Below are 8892 nucleotides of genomic sequence, written 5' to 3' on the forward strand. Positions count from 1 at the left end.
TGTTTTATAGTATGATAATAGGCAATATATTTGTTGGCGGATTTGACTATTACTATATTATTTATGATCACATTTAGTATATATGTCTGATTTATTGAAAAAAGTAGATTATTAAAACCAATTAATAACTGTTTTAGAGTTAATCCAATTAACACTAGATTAAAAAAAATCAAATAATGCATAACATATTACTTTTTTATTAATCAAATTATTATAATTTAAATTAATTTAAAAAATAATTTAAAATTATAATGTCAATCTTATCACGTGCATGACACGAGTAATTACACTTGTAAAGGCCTAAGTTTCTTGGGATCCCAATTTCAATATGATCCCCATACCTCATTAGCCCATACTGCTCCTGACAGAATACCTATCGTTAAAAAGAGAAAATCCAGACTAATAATACGATAACTCCAATGATCGAGTTGTTGAATAAACTAAGACCTGTAATAATTTCGAGAAGAAGAATTTTTTTTTTGTAAAACATTGTTTCTTTCATTCCTATTCATGTATTGGATCTCAACAAAAGAAAAGGATTCATTTAAAAAATATAAATTATTGCTTTTACCAAAAATTTGTATGACTTCTCCAAATGTAATAACTAAGATTCATACAGGTAATAACGATCCACATAAAAGAGCTGCATAGCCAAATATCATCATACTTACGTGCATTACTAACCAATGCGATTGTAAAGCGGGTACTAATATTGCAGATTGATGCATTTCGGTTAAAACACCGAAAGTAGCAAAGCCTTGGATAAAATAACACTCGGTGTGACTATTGCACTTAAATCGCTTTTATGCTTTTCAAAACAAAAAACTATATGAAAAATAGAAAAACACCATGAAAGAAAGATTAATGATTCATATAAATCACTAAATGGTAAATGGCCTAACAAAATCCAACGAGTAATTAACAATCCCATTATATAGAAAAAGCTTATTATCATACCATTTTTGGACGAATGATGAAATCCTAAGATTTCATTGACTAATAGAGTTATCAAATGAGTTTAAATTACAATTGATACGACCAAAAATGATATGAGTTAATATATGCTCTAAAGTTGAAAATATCATAAAAATAAGGTGTCCCAATAACTAATACTAGGAAGATAAATCAGAAATCGAATTCATTTTAGGACTTACTCTTTTAGAGTAACAGATGCCATATCGCCACTCGGACTCGAACCAAGATGCTCTGGCACTGCTTCTTAAGAGCGGTGTGTCTACCAATTTCATCATAGCGGCTTATCCGAAATCATAATAACCTATTTATTGTAAATCGTCGAGATTGAAAGAATAAATTCGAAAGATGCAATTTTTTTAGTAATTAAAAAATATTAAAGAAACAAAAGAATTGTATTCTAGTTATTTATTTTTTTTCTTTTTTTATAAAAATTATTAGAAATTAAATTATTTATTCACTTGAATATATATTTATATTCATATATTCAAATGAATAAGAAAAATTCGTATATATAGAAAGAGCTTAACAAAAGATATAAACATTTCAATAATAATTATTATTATCTCATTTTTTCAAATTTTTGTTTTATTTTAATATTTAACAACAATGGGAATAGTTTTTCGTAGTTTATTCTCTTTTTCAAAAATAAGCACTATTCGACTTAGATAGTCACTACAAAAAAAAGGTTAAAATGGCGGTTTTTTTTGGGAAATTACGGCGGTTCTAACCGCCTTTATTACCAAAAATGGCGCCTCCAAGAAACACCAGAATTTTGGGTGCCATTCTGGTTATTATGGCGTTTTTCAGAAAATCGCCACAATTACCTATGGATAATATGGCAATTTTTTGACGGTCAAAATGGCGGTTACATTATTTTCACATAAAACGGCAGTTTTTTACATTCTTTAAAATAAAGGTTATTACCGGGATATAATGGCATCAATTCTGTTTAAAATGGTAGTTTTTAACTGCCAACTTTACCAGGATATAATGACATCTTTTCTGTTTAAAATGGTGGTTTTTAATCGCTGTTTTTACCAGGATATAATGACATCATTTTCGTTTAAAATGGCAGTTTCTAACTGCCGTTTTTACCAGGGTATAATGACATCGTTTTTGTTTAAAATAGGAGTTTCTAACCGGCATTTTTACTAGGGTATAATGGCATTGTTTTCGTTTAAAATGGGAGTTTCTAACTGCCGTTTATACCTAATTATGATGACAATTTTATGCTTTTTAAAATAAGATTAAAACCACCTATTTAAAGTGATATTTTCGAAACTCAAACTTTAAAATCTCGTAATAATCAAAAGGCATAACCATAAATCAAACATGATAAGATGATTTTTAATTCATATATGATCCAAAAGTCATAATCCAAGTCATAATTGAAAATTCATAATCCAAAAATAAAGTATCAAAGTAAAATTTTTCAATAATATGTCTTAACATATAATCCTTAATACATTAAATTTTTATCATGCAAGGTCATGCTTCCTTGTTGCTCGCTCCAGAAGACTTACTTCCTAATTTTTATGGTGATGGAATTTCTCTCTTGATCCAATCCCTACAATAAAAATAGAAAAAAAGAAAAAAATTGAGACACTTTTGAAAGGCATAATCTTATGTATGCTCAAATCTATTTTTAAGTTTTAATTTTTGATATTAACAGAAAAAAATCATATAAATGAGAGCAATAGGTGCTAAAGTAAAACCAAGTAACAGTTTAAAGAAGACTCGTGTGGTCAAAATGCGACAAAAGGAGCCAAAAGTCAAGAGAGACCATAAAGTAAAAACACCATCTCTTTACTCATTTGTTCCTTATGTGTGTATGTGTAAATATTGCATGCCCTGTATAGCCAATTGGTATTGCTTGCTTTATTTTTTATTTTTATTACCCTTTTTGTTGGTTATTTTTGCTAAAGTTATAATTGATTACTATATCCTATTAAGGGAAAAAGGTAATTTATAGTCCATAGAAATAACAGCAACAGGAATACACTGAGGTTTATAAAGGTAATTTATAGTCCTTATTAATATCATCATAGTTTATAAAGGTTTGAGATTTCAACATTTAAAGATTAACCCCCTTAAAAAGGGTTTATCAATATTCAAAGAGATATAGATAGCGTAGCATTTTATAGGGTCAGTGATGAACAAAGATTTTAGCTGTGGCTTACCAAGAAGAGAATATCAGATTCAACAATTCTTCTAGTTCCAAACTCAGATTACACTAGTCACTAAAGTTTTAGACAACATATATAATAAATAAAAAAATAATGCTCTTCAAATATATATAAGATAAAGAAAACCAGGTAAAAGTGAAAATGATGAACAAGACTAGAATTAGATAACTAATTAAGTGTTAATCATATTATATTCTCACCTGATTAAAGTGAAAATAATTTATTCAGCTTAGGGAATTCGGTTTCCTCTTTTTTCACATGTTGCTAAAATTAAACGTGGACTATATTAAGATACACTAAATTTAGAAGCACATATTCATATAGGATTATATATACAAACAGCACAGCTTTGACTTGGTGTCACAATATATGAAATCATCTTTTTCTTTAGATATTGTTAAATTTTGTTAAATTTCCTATTTCAGATAATCCTTAGAACCATTTCAATTTTCTTTAGGTGCTCTTTATTTGGTTTCTAATATTAAAGAGTCGAAAGGAACGGAACAAACTTGCCTAATTGAGTGGTATATCGTGTTATAAGACACAGACTTTAACCAATTCCAGATTTTTTATCTCAGTATAAAACAAGCTACTGCACTATTTGTAACCCTTAGTTAATCGTAAGTTCAATGGATGCTAAAGATAAAACAAAACTAAAGAAATAATAAAATTAGCAAATGCTTGTAAAAGGACGAGCTAAATTCAATAATCCATTCATTCAGCGAAAAAAAAAAGCATCACGACTTTTCTTTTATACATTTTTATTCTAGATATACACCAAGCCAAAAGAATCATATCATATTCATATTAATTCAGAATAAGAGAGATACAAATTTATACTGTTAAATTAAGATATAATAATATGTCATAGTGTAGAGTCTATAGCTTCTTAATTAGAAGTGAAGCTTCCATTTTAATTGCAAGTAAAATAGAAGAGTGGACCAAAATCAAATTTACCTCTAAGCTTAGTGCTGAGGGCGTGCTGCAGCTTCTTTGGCTCGTAGATTAACCATCGTCACCTCTCACGACCTTCTACCTATACATTGCAGTAGCAAAGTGAATTCAGATTGTATTTGGGATTCAGGAAGATGAGTCATAAGCAAGCCCCTTCACATTTGGGCTCATATATTCAATTCTCACTTTAAGCCCACTACACAACAACACACCCAGCCCAACCAATATATCTATTACTTGCATATATCTATTAGTGGACCTTGACCCATGAAACAAAAAAAGTAATTTAGTTTCATAAAGAGACCCAGAGTTAAATTCAACATTGATGACCCAAATCCAATGCACATTCAGGTCATTTTAACTAGTTTATGTAGCATTTGTAGCTGTTGGAAGTGGAAATATTTTTCTTTTTCTTGGTTGAGAGTGGGCACAATTGGAATATAGAACTTATTTTTATGGACTTCTCATGGAGATAAAAATTATTCATAAAACTTCATGCCAAACAAATGAAACTACTGAACAGTGTTGATGGAAGTTGAAATAGTAAAGGCAGAAATGAAGCTGCATTATATCTCAAATTTGGGATAATGCGTGTTAAAAAAGAAATAAAAAAATAAAAAGGAATACTTTTAAATATTAAAAGATATGTATCGAGTATATTTTATAATTGAATTTGAAGAGGCTACTAGTAGCTTTCTTTGGAGAGGGAAACCGAATCCAAACCCTAATTAGTAACCTTAAACTACTTGTAAACAATAAATCTGACTCAGAACACATCAAATTGCTTCATTAATATATTTTTTATCTATACAATACTAATGCCATTGGCTCAAGAAGAAGAAATACCTTCCTTGGGGCTATAAGAGTGATATCAACATCAAACAATGTAATCAAACCAGGTTTTCGGGCAGCCATTTATTCTTATTAGACAGGTTGTGATTAACAAAAAATATATAGAAGATATAGAAGATATAGAAGATCCCACTGCAAGAAAAAATAACCGAGTCAAAATATATACTACGCCACATCTCAAACACGACAGATCAAACTGGAATCTGATCAACAATCAACTATAACAATCATGCATCATACATACTTTCAACTGTTAATGTTCTATAGAAATCATTTAATGTAAAATTGCAAAATAGAATGAGGAACTTACCTGAGAGACTATAAAGAATGAAAGATGTGAGATCACCCGAGGTCATGTGACCCTTGATTGTTAAGGTAGCTCCATATATAACTACTATGATAATAGAAAGTGTGGGCGCTGCATTAAGGCCTCCAGAAAAGAGTCTAACGACTTTCTGTAACATCATGTGGATAAGGTTAAAATGCATAGGTAAAACAACTTAGTTTACAAAGTAGCACATAGATCAAACCAGAAAGGACTAACTCACAGCTTGCTTAGGGCCAAGGCTGAGTGTCTCACTAACTTTCTCAGAGTAGCATGAAATTTCATAATCTTCTTGGGCAAAAGATCTTACTGTTCTTATGGGACCAAATGATTCCTAAGCAACATGCAAAATTAATATTAGATTGGAAATGAATATCATCGCCTAATGTTGGTTTGATGGAAGAGGAATACCTCAGCAATTAAAGATGCTACTGCAGCTGCAGCTTGAGTTTTGTGAGATAGTTCACGCAGAAAATGCCTAAATTTACGGACAGCAACAGAAATTATAGGCACAACAGCCAAAGCCAACAGTATAAGATATTGAGGGAAGAAAGAGAAATTAGGATTTGAACAATGGAATAAATGTATGTCTATAGTTTATGAAATAAACCTTCACTCTTCAACTAATCACATGTTAACTTCCAAGATGTTGCAAACATGAAGCTGAGACCCGTAAGTGCTGTTGCTAGGTTCCTCATGGCCTCCAAAAGATTGGTAGTTGTGGCATTCTTTATGACCTGTGTATCCTCCGACAACCTACTTAAGAGTTCTCCTGTTCGAGTAACATTGAAGAAAGAAATCTCCTAAAAAATTTTGATTCCATAATAAACAAAAGCTTTCATTGAGCAGCAAGGGAAGTTACAATATGCAAGATTGAAAATTCCTACTCTCTAATTCATTGGACCAAAAATAACGCAAAAAAACACAATGCAAGAGTCATTGCAACAATATTAGACTCAAAGACAATAACACAAACACTTTATGGACAAGAAATTGCAAGAAACATGTTCAAACTCAATGATGGGTGGAAAAATGCCGGTTAAGAAATTTTGATAAAAGAAGCGTTGCAAGTATAGTCTTAATCGACGAAATTCCCACTACCAATTTAGAAGTGTGTCACAATTAAGAATAAATAACCGGGAGTAGAATCTTGGGTCGTTTCCCAAGGAGTTGACATAATGATGTAAATTATTGGTCAAGAATTTTCTGAATATTTTTGAAGTTTGAGAACGAAAAAATAAATGGCTAAAAATTAAAGCAATGAATAATAACAAGAGGTGTTATGTATTTAATAAAAAGGTCTTGGCTAGAAGTGAAAATTGGATTTCCTATCCTTGTTGATTTTTCCAAGTATAATAGTAAAAGTTTATTGCTTCCACTTAGTTATCCTCTAACTAATGAAGGAAAGTCAAGTGGGTAGTACTAACTCTGATTCACAAGTCCTAGTCACTTCCTAAGACTAGAGTTAGTCAAAATTGAGTTAGCCAGCAATTCCCAATTACAAATTGATGCTTGAGTATTCCAACTCAAGGGTTTCCAATTAATCAACTCCCAAGCCAAGTTGGAATATCTACTCCATTGACATGAATGCCATTTTCATGGACATGTAAAAGGAGTAAATAAAAGACATAGTAATTAAAATAAATTAATAAAATCAAATTGACACTGACAATTAATTAAAAAGGATCAAAGAAGCAATGAAAATAAACATAGAAATAATTCAATGCATTGATTAAATTCAACAGTGACAAGATCCAAACATGAAGTGAAATAATCAAGTAGAAAAGAGTAATGAGGAAATTATAAAAGACAATTGGAAAGAAATTGACTCCACTTGAAGGTAGTGGCAGCCGCTCAAGATCTAATTCGAAGATAAACTAAGAACGCTAAGAACCCTAGAAGAAGTAAGTGTTTTTTTCTTTAGAATTCAAAACTAAAACTAAAACTAAAGTGAACGTGATAGTCTCCTCAGTCTCAGCCACACCCCTGCCTCTAGTTTGTGTTTTTAGGCTTGAAACTGGGTCCAAATCAGCCCAAAAATCGCCCAGAGCGAGTTCTGATAAGTGCAGCACGTGACACTCTGTCACGCGTACGCGTTGGCCACGTGTATAGGTCGCTGGACTTCTGCGCTTGTCATGCGTACGCGTTAGTCACGCATACGCGTCGCTGAACGACGTTCCTGGTCACGCGCACGCGTCAGCCATGCGTGCGCGTTGCTTTTTGCTTCTTAGCTCTTTAGTTTCTTGTGTTCCTTCCACTTTGACATGCTTCATCTTCGTCCTTTGAGCCATTCATGTCCCGTAAACCTGAAAACACTTCACAAACACATCACGGCATCAAATGGTAATAAAGGAGAATTAAAAATTAACAATTTTAAAGCTTAGGAAGCATGTTTTCAATCATAGCACAAAACTAGGAAGAAAATGAAAAAGATGTAATTTACATGAATAAGTGTGAGATTAGTTGACACAAACCCACTCAATTCAGTCCAAAATATATCATAAAATAGTGGTGTATCAAACCTCCCCACACTTAAACATTAGCATGTCCTCATGCTAAGCTTAAAGAGACCAAAAGAGTGAAGGGAAAAAGTTGAAACTCATGCAATGCAACCTATTTACATGAATGCAACTACATGCTAAGATGCTTCTACCTACTTGGTTAAAATTAAACAAATTCTCCAAGACAAACATAAACTGGATTCCACTAATTCAAGTCACAGAATGAGGTACAAGTAAACTTGCAAGAAGAAAGCTCATGAAAGCCGGGAACACAGAATCGAGCATCGAACCCTCACTGGAAGTGTATACACTCTAATCACTATAATGTTTGAGGGTCGAGTCTCTCGGTTCTCTACTAATCTTGCTTTCTAAGGCTTGCTCTTCTTCTACCAATCAATAGAAATTTAATGCACAAATACACATATCAAGAGGTCTTTTCAAGGGTTGTAATGGGGTTAGGGTCAAGGTAGGAATGTATTTGGTTAAGTGGACTAAAATTTGAATCCTTGATTAACCTAAACTTCTCACCTAACCTAAGATATTCTAAGTCACTACAATGCAAAACCTACTACTCATTGATTATTTTTGTCACAAATTCATGCACCTTAATGTCTTTTGAATACAAATCATATGCATTAGTTTAACTGACAATTTAACCTCAGTCAATGTTTAAATTGTTTGTCACAAGTACAAACCCAATAGAATTAACCAAAGTATTCAAACCTTGGGTCGTCTCTCAAGGAATTGCAGGGAAGTGTACGTATTATTGGTTAAGAGATTGTATTTTTTTGGGTTTTGAGTTTAATAAGCAAGGAATGTAAATAACAAGAAAATAAACTAATAACTGAGAAAGCTCTTAGCAAGGAAAGAGAATTAGAAGTCCTATCCCCATTATCATTGTCAATTGTGATGGTAATTGTGAATTGTCTTCACTTAGTTAACCTCTAACCAATGAAGGAAGGTCAAGTGCATACAATCAACTTGAGTTCACATGTCATAGTCAACTCAAAGTGAGAGACTAGCTTTGGTGAAGTTCAAGCTAACCGGCAATCTCCAATTACCAATCAACAAAAGAGTTTTGATAACTCAAGAGTCTCTA

The 8892-nt window shown here is 31.9% G+C and overlaps 1 long non-coding RNA gene across 1 annotated transcript; it reads right to left on the reverse strand.

Moving 5' to 3' along the window:
- LOC107637805 lies at nt 2300–4262 on the reverse strand. The gene is made up of 2 exons (XR_001619538.2): nt 4119–4262; nt 2300–2542 (listed from the first exon to the last, which is right to left on the reverse strand). It is a non-coding gene; the product is annotated as an uncharacterized LOC107637805 (long non-coding RNA).

This window comes from Arachis ipaensis, chromosome B04, assembly GCF_000816755.2.
Source record: "Arachis ipaensis cultivar K30076 chromosome B04, Araip1.1, whole genome shotgun sequence".
NCBI classification, from domain to species: Eukaryota; Viridiplantae; Streptophyta; class Magnoliopsida; order Fabales; family Fabaceae; genus Arachis; species Arachis ipaensis.